Raw genomic sequence first — 17,880 nt, forward strand, 5'->3', positions numbered from 1 at the left:
CAAAATTCTTTGTATGGAGCGAGATATTTATTCTCCCCCCAAAAGGACCACATTTCTTGTAACTTTTGGGGGTTCCTAAAACTGACCTCAAACACTTCCTTAAGCCCTGGCAATTTCACCAAACAATTCAAGTCAGAAGGGGAAAAACCCATACCCCTCTGAAGAATGGTCCGGCTGAACTCCAGTCTCGTCAGTCCTGGTTCCGTTTCATCTTGCTTGTTTCTTGTGAAGCGCACCGCATTGTGCCTCCTGGTCTCCTGGGTTGGCCGGAACGCCATCCTTCAGCTGGCTCCTCCGATTGGGGTGGGAGAAGCCTCTGGACGTCCGGGTTGTCTCTCTCTACGGAAAAGAGACAAGAGACATATGGTCCCCTGATAGGGGACGTATCAGATATTAAACTGATAAGAACAGATACTACACTTGATCTTAGCCAAAAGGCCGAGAAGCGATGGCGACTTGGCCCTTGCCCGGGGCCCCCCAGCCCGGACGGCACAGGGGGATTCAAAGGTGGGTGCAAAATTTCAAGCACAAGCAGACCCCAAAAAAACGGGCTGCTGCTTCCAGAGGGGAAATGTGCAATTTAAACAGGAGAAAACAAAGCAAAAACACACACATAACACCAAAAACAAAACATAAACTGGCGGAGTGCGTCTTACAAATAGTCATGCCAAGCTGCTATGCTGTGCAAGGTGCCTTGGGTAACTACAAACTGTGCCTCGCTGGCTGGCTGGCTGGCTAAGAAGGACCTGGCATAGGGACATGTTCCACCACACTTGTCTGGTTAGCTGCATGCTCCCAGGAAACAAACTGCTGCTGTCTACATCATCACCACATGTGAATAAAAGAAAGAAAGACAGCAAGAAAGAAAGAGAGAAAGAAAGAGAGAAAGAGAGAAAGAGAGAAAGAAAGAAAGAAAGAAAGAAAGAAAGAAAGAAAGGACAACACCCGTCATAGACGTGAGGGGGACTTGCATGGATACAGTTAGTGATGAACCTAATGATCCTTGTGAACCCAGACAAACCAGCACAAGAGAGAAAAGAACCTAAATGGGCACAAATCTGGAGTTAAGTAATCAAGAGCTTGTGAGAAAACCGTGTGGGACACTACTGTAAAGCTATGTCTTAGTTGGTGCTCATCTTGGCGAGAGCAGAGTTCAAATCAGCATGAAGTTTTAACATCTACTCTCATGTAATGGAAATCTAGATTTGAATGTAAAAATATATTTAAGCATGACAACCTTTATGTACAAAAATCTTCACTAATATACAATTTTGTTTATTTAGCAGACGCCTTTATCCAATACTTATTTTAATTTCATACAGTATTAAATGTCAGTGTTTATATGATAGTGAAAAATAAATAAATAAATATGAAGATAAACAAACACATAAATGTCTATGTATTAATTTATTTCAATATTTATATTGATGTATTTATTTATGTCTTACTTTTACCAAATATATAGGCCATCCTTCAGCATAGCTAATTCTTAGAAATTATGTCCAAGAACTTTATGTCTCAATCATAGGCGCCTAACTTTGTTAAAAGGTATGGGGCAAACTAAAGGGCTAACTGCTGAGTGTAGAGGGGTACATTTATTATTATTTTACAATTAAGAAGCTCTAAAAAACCAAGCAAACTTTGCTGTTGTGAAGTTAGTATTAGTAATTGCAAGCTGACAAAATTAGGCAGGTGTTTCAGCATAAAATGTTAAATATGTTACTTGCTACTTACCGAGTACGCATTAATTACAAATACATGCAAGTAGCCCCAAATGGCACAACCAGTACCAATGGCATCCCTGCACAGAGCTACACCTAGAATTTCCACATGTAGGCTAGTTTATTAAAGGAACAAAGAAACAAAGAAAACAAACAAAGAAAAGCAAGTTACAGTACTTTGGTTTTGTAGGTAAGTATTCCCTAATTAAGGCAGTTGAAAATACTTGTCATGTCAGAAGCACTGGTTTACTATATAAAAAATTGACTTCATTATGCTGAATAAAACAATTTCAACCGTATAAACTTAGTTGCAGGAAGAGCCAGTCAAGAGTTGTTTCTTGTTTTATACTGTTAAAATGGTCTCATTCCTCTAAGAAATGGTGTCTCTGCTTTACTGCTTGCTTCTAAATTGAGTCCATTGAGTTAGAGGGCAAAGTTTGCCCATAAAAAAATAACTTAAAATAATTTAACTGCTGCTATTCATCTCTTGCTAGTTTTAAAGTATTTATTTTTTACTTTAAATATTAGGGCAAGTTTTGCACTTGCTTTGGATCAGGTACATTATTTTACATCTCAAGGGCTGACAGTGCGCAGAATGACTTGGAGAGTATGAGTAAAAATACTTTAATTGCCTTACGATTTCAGGTACGTGCCTTTAAAGATGACACTGGCTGTGAATGAAAGTATGTGACTATTGTCGGATTTGATACACAAATAAGCTTACTTTACTTGAAAACTGTCTTAAACGATGCAAGCAAATTCCTACTTGGTTTGATTGAATGAGTCGTCACCTACACAACAAGCTTCAAAATGAAACTGGGTTCGACATTAACTATGGCCCGGCGGCCCAGGGCCGGTAGAGATCGTATTTTGGCCTGTAGTTATGACGCACCACTGGCCCGGTTACATTTTTTAACTAATATATAGTATATGTATAGTGCATAAGGCTTTCGTTTCGTGAATCGAGGAAAATGCACCAGTGTGCCAAAAAAGCAGCAAAAACTAAATTTACAAACCAATCCACCACCCCCTCCGATAACGACGTAATTGAACTCATCCGAATTTTCATGTTGCACGTCATGTTTGTTGTACCATCAGAATCTGAGACTACTTACCAAACTTTTATGTTGGTAAGAATCGCTCCTGCTACATGGCCAATCTTTACAAATCGTGTTTTCTACAACTAAGCAACCAATAATCCAAAAGGAAAGCGTGCTAATCAATAATCATAAATGTTGGAAAACATGGAACAAGTATTGAATAGCAGTTTGCTACGCATGAGGAATGACGGCTGTATTCATGTTATTTTTCTGAAAAGTGATTTAACATTGGATAGAAAAAACTGTTAGTTCCAAAAATGCAAGCACTGCTGTGATAGATGGAAGCTGGCTATATACTCTGGGTATATAGATACTTGCACTGCATTGCAAGCAAGAAATAGTAGCAGCTTCATTGAGCAGTGGATGGTAGCAGAGAGCTGAGAAAAACACCAAGTTAACATTTATTTAACTATACTTAAACAACTGCACATTGGAAGTAGATTGAAGGCAATATGGTAGAGAAGTTACCCCAAATGGCTAGCCAGCAGCACACGGCTGTACAAACAAGTCCTTTGATCTCCAGCCCTGACATGAAAGAAGTTTGCCCTTCGGGGAGTCCACTGGGGTATAAAACTAGTTAAACAGGTTTTTGCTTAGAAAATACAGCTGGTTTATGAGGGGGTCATAAAGCTAGTCTTCAAGGGACCAGAAGAAGCCAGGCTCTAAGACTTCAGAGAGATCCAAAGAGATAGTGCCACTGGGATCAAAGGGGTCTCAGGCAAAACGGAGAGATAGGAACAAGGAAGATGACAAAAAACCAGATGTATGGACCTTTGTGGCACCAGGGGTCTGAAGAATGCACTGAGTTCAGAGGTCTTCACACTAGATCACACACACACACACACACACTAAATGAAATATATGGTAACAGGATAATGAGTTGTACCTTTTCTATTGGTTAAGTGTCAGAGAAAGAGGAGGAGAGAGACACCTATGCAGAAGGGTATTTAATGCATGCAACAATTGTAAGAACGAGTATTCTGTTTGTCCTGTACCTGGGACCAGACTCCCTGCATATTTCAATAAACCTAACAACTGATTGAAGAAAAGGACTCTGTGCAGTTTCTTGAATCTACTTACTCACCATCCTTTTTTTAAGTTACATCATTTGGCGAGCCACCTGCGGACTGTTTCCTGATACTTTTTTTTTCAAAATACCGGGGGGGTTGATACCTGACTGCAGAGAAACCCATTTGCCCAGCCTGAATCCCGTGCGCACAGGACCAGGACAAAGCGAATGGACAGAGACTGCTTCTAACTTCTAACCAGATGGTGTGGAGAATCTTTGAATCAGGACTTCAGCTCGAACATATAATCACGTACATTGGTGAGTAGTTACTGGTTTATTGTTTTATATGCAGTGTTTAGAATGTAGTGAGAATCAAGGGTAGAGTATGAAAGAGGATTTCTTGATAATTCATGTACATTGAGGACACAATTAGTTAAGTCAAGAGAGATTGACCGCTGAACTAAAAGTGTATTGACTATTAGGACTTTAGGTATGAAAGAGGACCTCTGGATTCCTAAAAAAGTCGGAGTAAATCGTGTAGTGTTATGACGTGCCAGTAGAGTCTATTGGACTAGTTACACGGACTTGTATAGCTCAACAGGTACGGGCATACTCGGATTTATGTTTTATGTTTGTTTGAGAGGGTTTGGTACACCTGTTTTGTCTTTGTTTTTACTGTTTGGTTTATAAGTCACGATAAGGGGGCAATAGGATAAGCCTCTTGCTTAACTGTCCACATTAGGTGGTACAGATAAGGAACAATCAGACAATAAGTTCCAGTTAAGCCCAAATAGCACATACAAAAGTGTAAATTAAATGTGCAATAAACCAAAATAAAAGTTTATGCTTCGTTAAGCTTAGCTTTAAACACGGAACATTGGTAAAAACAAGACAAAACTAAAAAGTGTTGTTGTTTTTTTGTTAGTTTTGTGTTTTGTTGGGAGTCTGATCAACTCCAAATATGTTAGATGACCCTCAATGTCATCAAATGGATGACTGGAGAATATGGAACATAGACTATGTTTTAAAACATGGCAAAAAGGGAAGCTATGTACAGAACAGTAATGTACATGTTCATGTGACAGGTCAGGAGTGTGTGTCTCGTAAGAAGAAAAAGACAAAGGCAATTCAAGACTGGTAGCCCACAAAAAAAAAACAAAAAAAAAACTGTAATGGTAAAGATTCTATATCAACTTTGAGGAATGCATGTTGCAAAAATAAAATTAAGTCACTTTAAAATGTAATTAAGAAGTTGTTTATTAATGATTGTTTGAGTAATTCTGATTTTGCTTAAGCGTGGAGATAAAGTAACATCTTAGAAAAACTATGTACTAAGAACCAGCATGAATACTTATTGTCTTGCCTCGATCATAAGAGGGTTTGATAAGGGAAAGAGACCCAGGTTAATTGATGAGTTATTTGTGTTGTGTTAGTGTTTGAATGCAAAGGAATGGCCAACCTTTGAACTAAAACAATAACACAAATATACAAAGCAACAATTAATAGTTTGTTCAGGATTATATTGGTAAACAAGAGGAACATTTTGTCTTTCTGATAGAGGGTTTATTTGAAAAGAAAGTGGTGGTATTGTTTTGGTACGCAGGGTCTGTGTCTCCCTGGTCACAGATTCAGGGAGGAATTAAAAAAACTTGCGTGACCATATTTGGGCAGAGAGAGAAAAGACTATGTAGAGAATAAGAATAGATCACTGTTAGACAGACTAAAAAATAAAAAGACTTTTAGGAAGAGAACAAATGTTTTTGGAGATCAATAAATCTGAAACAAATTAAATTATCGACCTGGAAATATTTTATTAAAAATATTTTCATGAATGAATGTTAAGTGTTTGTTTGAGAGTGAATTTTATGAATCACCTATGAATACATATTTGAAACCAAGATCACATGAGTGGTAGAGTTTGTATTATTGGTGTAGCTAAAAAAAAAAGTGCAGAGTTAAAACAAGGTTTTATTTTTAAGGGGTCTGTTTATTAATGATTGTTTAGTTCATGTTGAATTAAACAGGGAGATTGCATTCTCTTTGAATGGAAAACACGTAGTTTAATAAAGCACTGATGTTATCAGTATTAACTGGTTTTATTCTGATGTTGCTAAAGCACACTACCATACACGAGTAGAAGAAAAAAAAGTTGAATTGTTAGAGAGCATAAAATACAATTCAAATTGGGAAAAAGAGGTCACAATCGGTATCAGAGTGATCTACAGGGATTTCAACTTCTGCTAAGGCATCAGAATACAGTGATGCAGGAGACAAAAGCAGTGTCACTCAGAGCTACGCGAGTGATGTGAAATGGGATGTTTGCACACATGTTTACGATGTGTTTTGTTTTTGTTGGTTACAATTAGTATTTTACGGAGCTTCTTGCAGAAGAGGTGATGATAATTAGATTAATGTGATAACTGAAACATGAATAAATCGCGAGTGACATGAGATTATTGATGGTGCAGTATAGGACTGCAGGCTTGATGGATTGTGATACTGGTATGATAGACAGTCTGTTGGTTAATGTTTGTGTGTTTGTCTGTGAATATAGGGTATTAATACTCTCTTGTGGAAGTTCAGCACAGGACGCTGAGCTAATGGCAATATTGTGATGCAAAATAAAGTCAACTTCTCACTGTCTAATACAGAACAGACAGTCGCAGTAGCAAAAGTAATTATGCACTCACAGTAATACAAATGCACTTAGTAGGATTGACCATGGGGAAACGCCCATGTAAATTAATTAAATAAAGAATATATTCGCTGGCTTAAGCATGAAGCAACCTGTGCCCTGGTTGGCGAAGTACAGTGATTCCATGTCCTCTGCCACCCAAAGAGCTCTGGGTTGGTAGAGCTTGTGGATCACATTCTAAAAAGGAAGCATCATAAACAGGTGCTCATGAAGGTCAGGTTTATGTGCACACACATTTTCTTTTTCTCACTGGATTATTTCTATAATAGATCCTGATTTATTTTCATCTGCTAAAATGCATGCTGTTATTAATTGCAGTAAGAATAGGCAGTACTTTTATTTCTGTATGCGTTATTGAGAAACATTAACGTTTGAATACATTTCTTTGTAAACTTTCTTTTCAACTGTTATTGTGATATGTGCTCTGGACATCTTGCCAAGAAGGGAGAGATCAATGTATGACTAACATCTTACAGGACTGTTCTCAACTAGGTATATCATACAGTATGTGGACGACATACTGTTGCAACGGGAACTGCGGAGAAGCACTATCTGTTGCTGGAGGAAGTCTTGGATCTCATGGAGCAAGCTGCTCTCAAATTAAATCTAAAGAAAGCTGCATTAATAAAGTATCTGTTTGTTTCTTAGGAGTACAGGTGGAAACTGGAGGACACAGAAAATAAAAAGTTGATTAAAAATCTGCCCCTTAGATCCTTTTTGAGCATATTTGGATTCTGTCAGGACTTCATGGAAGGATACAGCGAACTAGCTGTCACCCTCTATGAACACCTGAATGGTAACCCAGGCAAGCAAGACACACTGCAATTGGATTAAAGGTCACATGCCTTGTTTGAGGCATTAAAACAGGCACTGATTCCAACCCCACTCAGGGTCTCCATTCAAATTAAAAAAAAAAAAAAAAAAAAAAAGCGGGGGTTGGAAGGCTGATTGGGGAGGTCCATATGAGATAATGGACAAACTGGGAGAAACCAATGTGAAATTGGCGATACAAAAATGAGGGAGTGAAAACTGGCTTGAAAACTAGTTTAACTGATAAGCAAGCCTGCTGGAGAATGGAAATTCCTAAGGGCACTGATGCAGTTAGTTTAGAGTAGTAATTATGAGCAATGAAGTAGATAGAGATTTGTAGTTACTTTCAGAGTACAGACACAGGTCTAAGGCTTTTCTCTTCTCCTACAGGTTCATGCTGGAACTGATATGTTATATTATGTTCTCAATATGGGGTGGACATAGGTTCTGAGAAAAATACAAGATAGAATTAACAGACATTGGCGATTCTTAGAATTGCAATAACATTATCAATGCAGATGAAAAAGAGAATATTCAAGAATTAACCCTTTTGAATCTTGAAATTAAATCCGATATTAATCAAAAGAATAAATACTGCACTTGTTCTCCACAGGTTCCGAGATAATATTGATGGCGTTTATGTGGAATGGAAGCACAATGCTGTTCATCGGAACTGAGAGGACCATTTCAGAAGAGTTTGTGCAGAAAGTTCCAGTACACTTGTGGGACAATTTGGATATGCAAACAGTAACTGTACATATTAACCTGCATAACGTTACAATGCTTGTCCATGATATGTAGTAATTAAGCTCTACCATATATCTGGAACAAGAGTGTAAGTTGCTGAGAGACGGTCATGAGGAAGTATCTGAAACCACAGAGACATTCTTACATATGGGGAACCATTCCGGTCTGCATATCAAAAGAAGAAATATTTATGATGACGTTAAAGTGACATTTTTGGGGATGTAATGGGGACTGTTAATTTCAGTTAACATACCTGATAATGAAACTACGTATTATAAACTTGGGGTATAGATGTATGATTGGTGAAAAGATTTGTCTTAGTTTAAAGATACTAAAGGTAATATGTCAGCGATCCTGGAGTGCAGAGATGGGAAGGTCTCATGTAATTTATTACTAATCACATTCAGTAAAATAACAAAAACTGCAAAGGTTGTAGCATTGACCTCTAGAGGCACTGGGAGTATGGAGTTTGTGTTGTTCATGACACTTAAGAGTGACATTGTTAAGACATTGTATCTGCCATCCATGTTAGGGAGGTAAAATGGTTGGTGTCTTGCAATGGATTATTTGGAGTGTTGTTAGGAACATAATACTATATTAATATGTACTTGTAAGGTAATGGGACATCCTATGTTGAATGGAAATACCAATTGAAAACAGCTGTTCTACTGAAAAATATGGTTACCTATATTAGACATTAATTTTGGAAATCATGTGAACTTTGAATGATATGCTGTAGTGTTGAATATGTCTAAAATGAGGCACTATTTTAGTTCAATGTTCAATGCATAGTGATCATTTTTGAAGTTATAGTTTTAGGTTTTAATCAGTCTTGAGTGCATCATAAGATTGAGATGGTCTAGAATATTGGATTCTAGAAAGATGTAATTTTAATACAGGTTAAAAATAATGATACACCTAAATGTGTTAGAGCAACATAAATATGTTAATTATAAATTAATTACAACAAGCTATGAGCGTAATTAAAGCATTTTTAGGTAATACAAAATAATTGAGAAAGTGTGACCAACTGGCACAGACCATGATGGATGCACTGCAGAATATGTTCAGAGATGTATATAGGGGGAAAGTAACTGATGTGATGACAGTAGGAACTTGGATAGAAATCGTCAGCACAGATTGTGAGAAACAGTTACCATGGTGGAAAGATGGCTTAGGCTGTCAGAGATGCAATGATTAAAGTTAGTAGTGTGGTTCTGATCAAGAGGATGGGGATCCACAGCTGGAACATAGAGTTTATTCTGAGAGTACTGTAGTTTCGAATAGAAGATGTGATTATGAGCTTACAGAGTTAAACCAACACTGCACCGCGTAGCTAAAGAGCAGGACGGGTGGGTGAAATTGGGAGGCATAGATTGCTGTAAGGAATTGAGTACGTCAGTAATTTACACTTGTTCCATGCGGGGTGATCCAATTTCTTGAAACAGGGCAGTAAACCGTACTATCGAGGTAAAATCACTACGAAAGTATGTCCCCTTTTGCACCCCCTACCTCGGGAAGGTATTCTCGGACCAGAACGAAAAACTGTTTTGGATGATGTGAATATAGTATTATCGTATGTAATGTATAATTTCACAAATCTAACTGTTATGTTTGAACAGCATTGCAAGCAACACACCAATATCCAGAATTGGCTTCAAAGGGAAATAAGTAGTACAATAAAAGATTACAAAGAGCGAATAGCCGAACGAATGTATGAAGGTAATGAGAAACGTAGGAAGAGGGGACTTTTTGATGAAATAGCAGGCTGGTTTGGTGCAGGAAATTCTGTTGCAAACAGCTGGGATATTTATCAAATGTCAAAAGGGCAAACTTGGATAGCAAGTACTGTGGGAGAAGGAATAGAAAGATTGGGGAATGGACAGATGTATGTAAATCAAGGGATTAGGCTCCAGGGTACAGCTATATATGAGCTAATGGATGGAACAGAGGGAGCCCTGCGCAATTTGAGCAAAGCAATAGATTGTAGAATATTTGCGGGTGACCTTTTAAAAACAATGAAGGAAGAAATAATGGACATTAGGCTAAGAGTGGTACCTAGACATGCACAGGAGGAACTCAGGTTGAGGTTGGCAATGATCCACCCTGATCAGACTGACCTCCTGGGAGCTAGTTTAGTGTGGCCAAAGGAGAATGGCAAGGAACCACCTGGTCACATAGGGTTCTATCTCTCAATACCATAACTGGATCCTAATAACCAGTATAAAGACAGTTTGAAGATTAGACCAATAGGAGTACCACACAATGAGACAGTGACAGTTTGGGAAAAGGCTACATGGAAAGTTCAACGAGGGAACTGGAGTGGTGTGGTGCATGAAGCATGCTGTTATGAAACAAATAGTCATGTATTTTGCCGGTGTCCTGCAATCACCGGAATTAATAGAAATATAAGCACTGAATTAGAGGTACATCCACTAGAGGGGTGGAAAAAAGCAGTGCAGGTTGGGAAATATCAATGGTGTGTGTTGAGTAACCATACCAATTTTAAGTATGGTGATTTAACTTGTCAGACTTCTCCAGGATTTTGTTTTTCTCCAACACATGCAGTTCAGATTGGAGATATATATATACCTGAACCTGAAGCAGAGGAGTTCCAAATTACTGCTTGGTGGGATGACACATATCTAGATTCATATTCGGTCATTTTTTCTCAAGTGCACAAATTGGTTAAAATAGCCCTACAAAGAGCGGAACAGAAGCTGCTCAAAGCTAAGGTCGAAGTTGATTTGGCACAATTAAAAGCCACCGTATTGAAACGATATGGATGGTCAGGGCAGGCCTTAGGGCACACTTTTGGGGATTATATTGTTTTAATAAAACTGTTAATAGTAACAGTATTGATTTTGTGGAATAGCATTCAGTGTTTTTGGTGGAAAAAACAACACCGACAGTTAGAAAGGACCATTGGCAGATGGGAAACTGTAAACTTACTGGGAGCCACCATGAATAAGAAATAACACCTGTGTACAGTGATAAACTGTATTTACTGTATTTTTCTGTATGTTTACTGTATGTTTATTTTTCATTTTTTGTATTTTTACGTATGTTTGTTTGTTTTTTTGTTTGTTTTTTGCTCATGACATACTAGAAACAGCAAAAGCAAGGTAGATACCTACACATAATGGAGAGACTTAGAATGAGAGGAACATACTTCACTATAATATATTATACAAACACGGTACTTGATGTGACTACTCAGAACCAGCGAAGAGGACATCTGAGGGCTCGGGATCACGTAAGCAACTTGGTTGTAGCGGGTCACCCCCCTCCATCTTATATTTTAAAAGTGGGGTATGTTGGAAAACATGGAACAAGTATTGAATAGCAGTTTGCTACGCATGAGGAATGACGGCTGTATTCATGTTATTTTTCTGAAAAGTGATTTAACATTGGATAGAAAAAACTGTTAGTTCCAAAAATGCAAGCACTGCTGTGATAGATGGAAGCTGACTATATACTCTGGGTATATAGATACTTGCACTGCATTGCAAGCAAGAAATAGTAGCAGCTTCATTGAGCAATGGATGGTAGCAGAGAGCTGAGAAAAACACCAAGTTAACGTATATTTAACTATACTTAAACAACTGCACATTGGAAGTAGATTGAAGGCAATATGGTAGAGAAGTTACCCCAAATGGCTGGCCAGCAGCACACGGCTGTACAAACAAGTCATTTGATCTCCAGCCCTGACATGAAAGAAGTTTGCCCTTCGGGGAGTCCACTGGGGTATAAAACTAGTTAAACAGGTTTTTGCTTAGAAAATACAGCTGGTTTATGAGGGGGTCATAAAGCTAGTCTTCAAGGGGACCAGAAGGAGCCAGGCTCTAAGACTTCAGAGAGATCCAAAGAGATAGTGCCACTGGGATCAAAGGGGTCTCAGGCAAAACGGAGAGATAGGAACAAGGAAGATGACAAAAAAACAGATGTATGGACCTTTGTGGCACCAGGGGTCTGAAGAATGCACTGAGTTCAGAGGTCTTCACACTAGATCACACACACACACACACACACACACACACACACACACACACACACTCACACTAAATGAAATATATGGTAACAGGATAATGAGTTGTACCTTTTCTATTGGTTAAGTGTCAGAGAAAGAGGAGGAGAGAGACACCTATGCAGAAGGGTATTTAATGCATGCAACAATTGTAAGAACGAGTATTCTGTTTGTCCTGTACCTGGGACCAGACTCCCTGCATATTTCAATAAACCTAACAACTGACTGAAGAAAAGGACTCTGTGCAGTTTCTTGAATCTACTTACTCACCATCCTTTTTTTTAAGTTACATCAATAAAGAAAGCAATTATGAAAAAAAATTAAGACGAACATTTAGAGTGGAGACTTCATCTGACTTCATTCTGACAGTGAAAAGAAATGTTCTGCCTTGCTTCCCAGACTTGCTGATAAAACAGCAGCTTTATTTGTTGAAAATTCAACATATCCAGTCTCACAGTAATAGTTCGCAATCTTTCCAGGACTCGTTGGTATCGCTCAGCAAGATTAGCGCTTACCTGGGAGTCTACACAAGCAACAACGCTCTGAGAAGGATAGTTATTATTTTGTATTATGAATATTGTTTTAATAGTGTTTATTATTAGGATTAAGAATGGACATTTCGAATAGTTTCCTATTAGAATGCACAGGGTGCAACATTTTCACGTATTCGATTACTCGAACTTAGTCCCTGCTTTTACGCTCCCAAGAATAAAAGGCAAATGCGTTTGTGTACTACAAGAAGACAGCATAAGCCAATAAAGTTTAGCCGGGTTCACAAATTGTACAAACAATGTCTAAGATGATATTTCTTTGTTCAATACTCTGTTTCCTTCGACACAGGTTTTTCCTTTTGTTTACTAAATTAAAATACAGATCACAATAAGCAGCAACGTCACAGCAGCAACAGTAGCATAATGTTGCACAAATAACCAAATCTTTTTTTTTTCTTTGCTGTATTTCAGAATAAATTAACACCTATCATATAAACAACCTAAATATTCTACATCTGTTTAATTCGAACAAATAATAACATTTATAAAATAATCTGAATAGTGCAAATATTTAACCTGGCCAAAACAATAGAAAATACATTACAACATTACAATACCATAACTAATTATTGTAATTTCTACCAATTACAACTAGTCATTAAGTACTGACTTCAGATGAATCTAAGTCAAGTTACTTTGTTTATTCAATAACCTATAAGTAATTCAAAACAAGGAACATTCCTGGTTGTACTTTTAATGGTCAGTGCAAATGTTGACTTTACTATCCATTCACAAAATGTCAACAGTAGATGTTTTATCAACTCCCAAGTATCTTGCTTTTTCTTATTAGTCACTGCGTTGTTCTGCTTAACATTTAGTATGTCTTTTATATTCATCATAACGTTAAAATTACCTTTCTTATTTCAATGTTTCCCAAGTTTGACTTCTTTCTTTTAGCACTTTCTATATGCATTTATTTTATTTCAATTCACACATTTTTGTGTGTATTTGAATGTAATATGCTATTCGAATATTTATTTTATTTTTATTTTCGTGTGAATTGTGTATGAGACTTCACTGACACATCCCTAATTAGGATTATTATAATTCAGTTTCAGTGTTGCTGTGACCATGGTAACAGCTCGGTTACGGGTTTGCTTGTATATTAAAAAAAAAAAAAAAGTACCATTTGTACACATGCAATTTTAAATCTTAACAGTATTTTCATTTTCTGATCAGCACACAAACATGTGCATGTTAAATGGCTGAAATAATGTATATTTAAAGGCTTCGTTTAGCCACTTTCTTTTTCTTTTGAGAAACGTGGGCCATCTTCGGTTACCCTACACAGTTAGAAGCACAGTGAAAAGAAAAGCCATCATGGCAAAAAATATATAAATAATATATACTGGGCTAGATAAAACTGATCCGGGCCAGTAAAAACACAAGGTCAGTGGCCCAAGAGGCCAGTTGTTAAAAATCTAAACGTAGAGCCCTGTGAAAGCTGAAAATGTATTTCAATAAAGAACACGTTTTTAATAAGAATACAAATATATAATGCTTTTGTTATTTTGAAATACCACTGCTTCAGATTATTACTAGTGTTTAATAACAGTAACAACATTATATTTAGAGTTGCTGTTGAACTTAAACCCATTCATGGCAAAATTTCAGGGGTTTGCAGGGATCTAAAACTGCATATCCTGGGCCAAATATGTGGCTAAATAGGGACCCAAAATTCAAAATAAGTGTATAACTTTGTTCATTTTTTATGATTTTAGGCATCCAGATTTAGAGAGATTTAAAGAGCAAGTAAAAGTTACTTATATGCATCTATGAAAAGTAATTACAAAATATTTTATTTATATTAGAATTTTAAAACCACAAACTTGGTAGCACACAGTAATTTTCAAAGTAAAGTTCACATATTTAAGCAAATTGTTCAGTTTTGAAATAATTTATTACACACAGAAAAAAATTGGTGAAAGAAAGACAGAACCAGATACATTATATTTCAGACATAAAAAGAAATAAATGTCACATTGATACCATAATACCAAGGGAGCCAGAACAGTAAAATGGGAAGCAATTTCTAAATTAAAAACATAAGATAAGAAGCAGTATTAACTGGTAGTAAATTTGGATACAGAAATGGTAAGCCATAAGCTGTGTTTTGTTTTCTATTTTTTCATGTATACAACCCCCCCCCCCCCCAAAAAAAAGACAAATTTTAAGTTTGTAAAAAATATTAATGGAACCAACCAATCCTTACATTTATTTTTAGTCTTCCAAGATTCTGAGTATACATACTTTCCCATGGCGCCATTTCTCATTAACTACCAAGTCCAAGAATGCTCAAGTCTCAAACTGAATGCAGTAGGGATTCAAGGAAATGCATGCACATGGATTAGGGAGTGGTTAACAGGTAGAAAACAGAAAGTACTGATTAGAGGAGAAACCTCAAAATGGAGTGAGGTAACCAGTGGCGTACCACAGGGATCAGTATTAGGTCCTCTGCTATTCCTAATCTACATTAATGATTTAGACTCTTTTATAGTAAGCAAATTTGCAGACGACACAAAAATAGGAGGAGTGGAAAACACTGTTGCTGCAGCAAAGGTCATTCAAAATGATCTAGACAGCATTCAGAACTGGGCAGACACATGGCAAATTACATTTAATAGAGAAAAGTATAAAGTACTGCACGCAGGCAATAAAAATGTGCATTATAAATATCATATGGGAGATAGTGAAATTGAAGAAGGGAACTATGAAAAAGACCTAGGAGTTTATGTTGACTCAGAAATGTCTTCATCTAGACAATGTGGGGAAGCAATAAAAAAGGCCAACAAGATGCTCGGATATATTGTGAGAAGTGTTGAATTTAAATCAAGGGAAGTAATGTTAAAACTTTACAATGCATTAGTAAGACCTCACCTAGAATATTGTGTTCAGTTCTGGTCACCGCGTTACAAAAAGGATATTGCTGCTCTAGAAAGAGTGCAAAGAAGTGCAACCAGAATTATCCCGGGTTTAAAAGGCATGGATCTATTCAGTCTTGAACAAAGAAGACTACGCAGTGATCTGATTCAAGCATTCAAAATCCTAAAAGACATAGACAATGTCGACCCAGGGGACTTTTTTGACCTGAAAAAAGAAACAAGGACCAGGGGTCATAAATGGAGATTAAATAAAGGGGCATTCAGAACAGAAAATAGGAGGCACTTTTTTTAAACAGAGAATTGTGAGGGTCTGGAACCAACTCCCCAGTAATGTTGTTGAAGCTGACACCCTGGGATCCTTCAAGAAGCTGCTTGATGAGATTCTGGGATCAATAAGCTACTAACAACCAAACGAGCAAGATGGGCTGAATGGCCTCCTCTCGTTTATAAACTTTCTTATGTTCTTATGTGCATAAATAAATAACTACACAAATGCGATTTCTACAGTAAGTTGTATTTCTTTCTTTTTTTATATTTTTTCAATTCTGTTAACTGTTGCTTGATTAAAATAAATACCAATAACACTGCAATACATTGCTAATTAGCTTTAATTTGTATGGAGTAGTGGTTAGGGCTCTGGACTCTTGACCGGAGGGTCGTGGGTTCAATCCCTGGTAGGGGACACTGCTGCTGTACCATTGAGCAAGGTACTTTACCTAGATTGCTCCAGTAAAAACCCAACTGTATAAATGGGTAATTGTATGTAAAAAATAACGTGATACCTTGTAACAATTGTAAGTCGCCCTGGATAAGGGCGTCTGCTAAGAAATAAATAAAAATAATAATAATAATATTACATTAAAGTATGACTACTTACTGTAAAAACCACATTATGTTTATGTAGGACCCTGGAAAACGGTAAAAGTTATTAACATAGATTGTATACACTATTTAAGACATTGAATGTACTGTTTTAGCTCAATTTTGTCAGGAAGTGTCGCCACGAGAGGCACTCAGACCAGTGAGCCAGCTATACAGCTGGTGAGTGCGTAAAAGTAAAAAGTTTCAAAGCGAAAGCAAACACACAATTAATATACAAAGAAAATATGGCTGTGTTTTGGGAAGACATGGGAAGTGTGACATCAAAAGAAGAGGAGGATGAAGAAGAGATTTGTACTGTACATAAGTTTACACATACATTTCCATTTGACTTGAACTTCATGTTGTGTGTAAACAGTCAATACCAGACCATAGTTTTACCTGATTATGCAGCAAAAGATCTGACCTGTACATCTTGTAGCTCAGTGATATTTTTCATTTAATAGACTGAATCAGCAAAACAAACCACAAACATAAAATAATCAAGTCATATTAATTAATTGTGCAATGCGAATATCATTTCTTGAATTAATTGTATATGCTAGGTTTCAGATCGATCCAAGTCACTACAGAAGACATTTTACACTGCTAGAACATATACTCACTGTATTTCGAACACTTCAAGTAAAAAAAACGATCTTACATAGAAAACGCAGATTGTTTGTTTTAAAAAAAAAAAAACGTTATACAATTTCATAACTCTGCTGTATGTTACTGACGGTTACTTACATCACCAACATCGCTCGTAAACTAGAAACTGATTGGTCCATCACGATTCAAGGTGTCCATGGAAAGATAACTCCGGAATGTTTTACTCGACTTGTAATGAATTGTGGAAATTGCCGCTATTTTACTGGAAGAAAATAAACATTTTGAATACTATTCACTGGAACATACGAGCACTGTAAAAACTTTTTGAAATAACTATTTTAGGCGGCTCATCTGGCAAAGTAGACGGCAATTTAGCCAGCCGCCAGCTAGAAATGAGAAGGGTGGTGTCTGACAAATTACTCCATTAGTGCAGAAAGAGCTTTACTTCAGCACTGCTCACAACAAGGCAAGATCAACAAGAAAAATTAACTTTGAGCATCAAGGCTCCTGCAATACAAGACTGGCTGAAAATCTGTATGGAATTGGTGACCGCACCTTAATTGTGTATGGGGAACAGCATGTGCAGCTCCCATGCTCAGTGTTAGTGAAGTCCTGATCTGACAGCATGTAACAAAAACAGCTCTTATGATTACATGTTATCGTTTATTTTTCAGTAAAAACAAGTTTAAATTGCACGCATGATATTAAATACACCACAGCAAGTACATTTCAATACATTTTAGATATTTTCATTAGCACAATCTGAGAGCTAAATCTAGTGAATGTACACTTCCAAATAATTTAATAGAACTAGTTCAGCAGATAAAAAAAATGCATTTCTGGCAAAGCATTAGATTTAATGCTACAT

General features: G+C 37.0%; 1 pseudogene; it reads right to left on the bottom strand.

Moving 5' to 3' along the window:
* Positions 1-298: 298 nt before the first annotated feature.
* On the bottom strand, positions 299-450 carry LOC131738536 (U2 spliceosomal RNA; annotated as a pseudogene).
* Between the last annotated feature and the right edge of the window lie 17,430 nt (positions 451-17,880).

This window comes from Acipenser ruthenus, chromosome 10 (genome assembly GCF_902713425.1).
Source record: "Acipenser ruthenus chromosome 10, fAciRut3.2 maternal haplotype, whole genome shotgun sequence".
NCBI lineage: Eukaryota > Metazoa > Chordata > Actinopteri > Acipenseriformes > Acipenseridae > Acipenser > Acipenser ruthenus.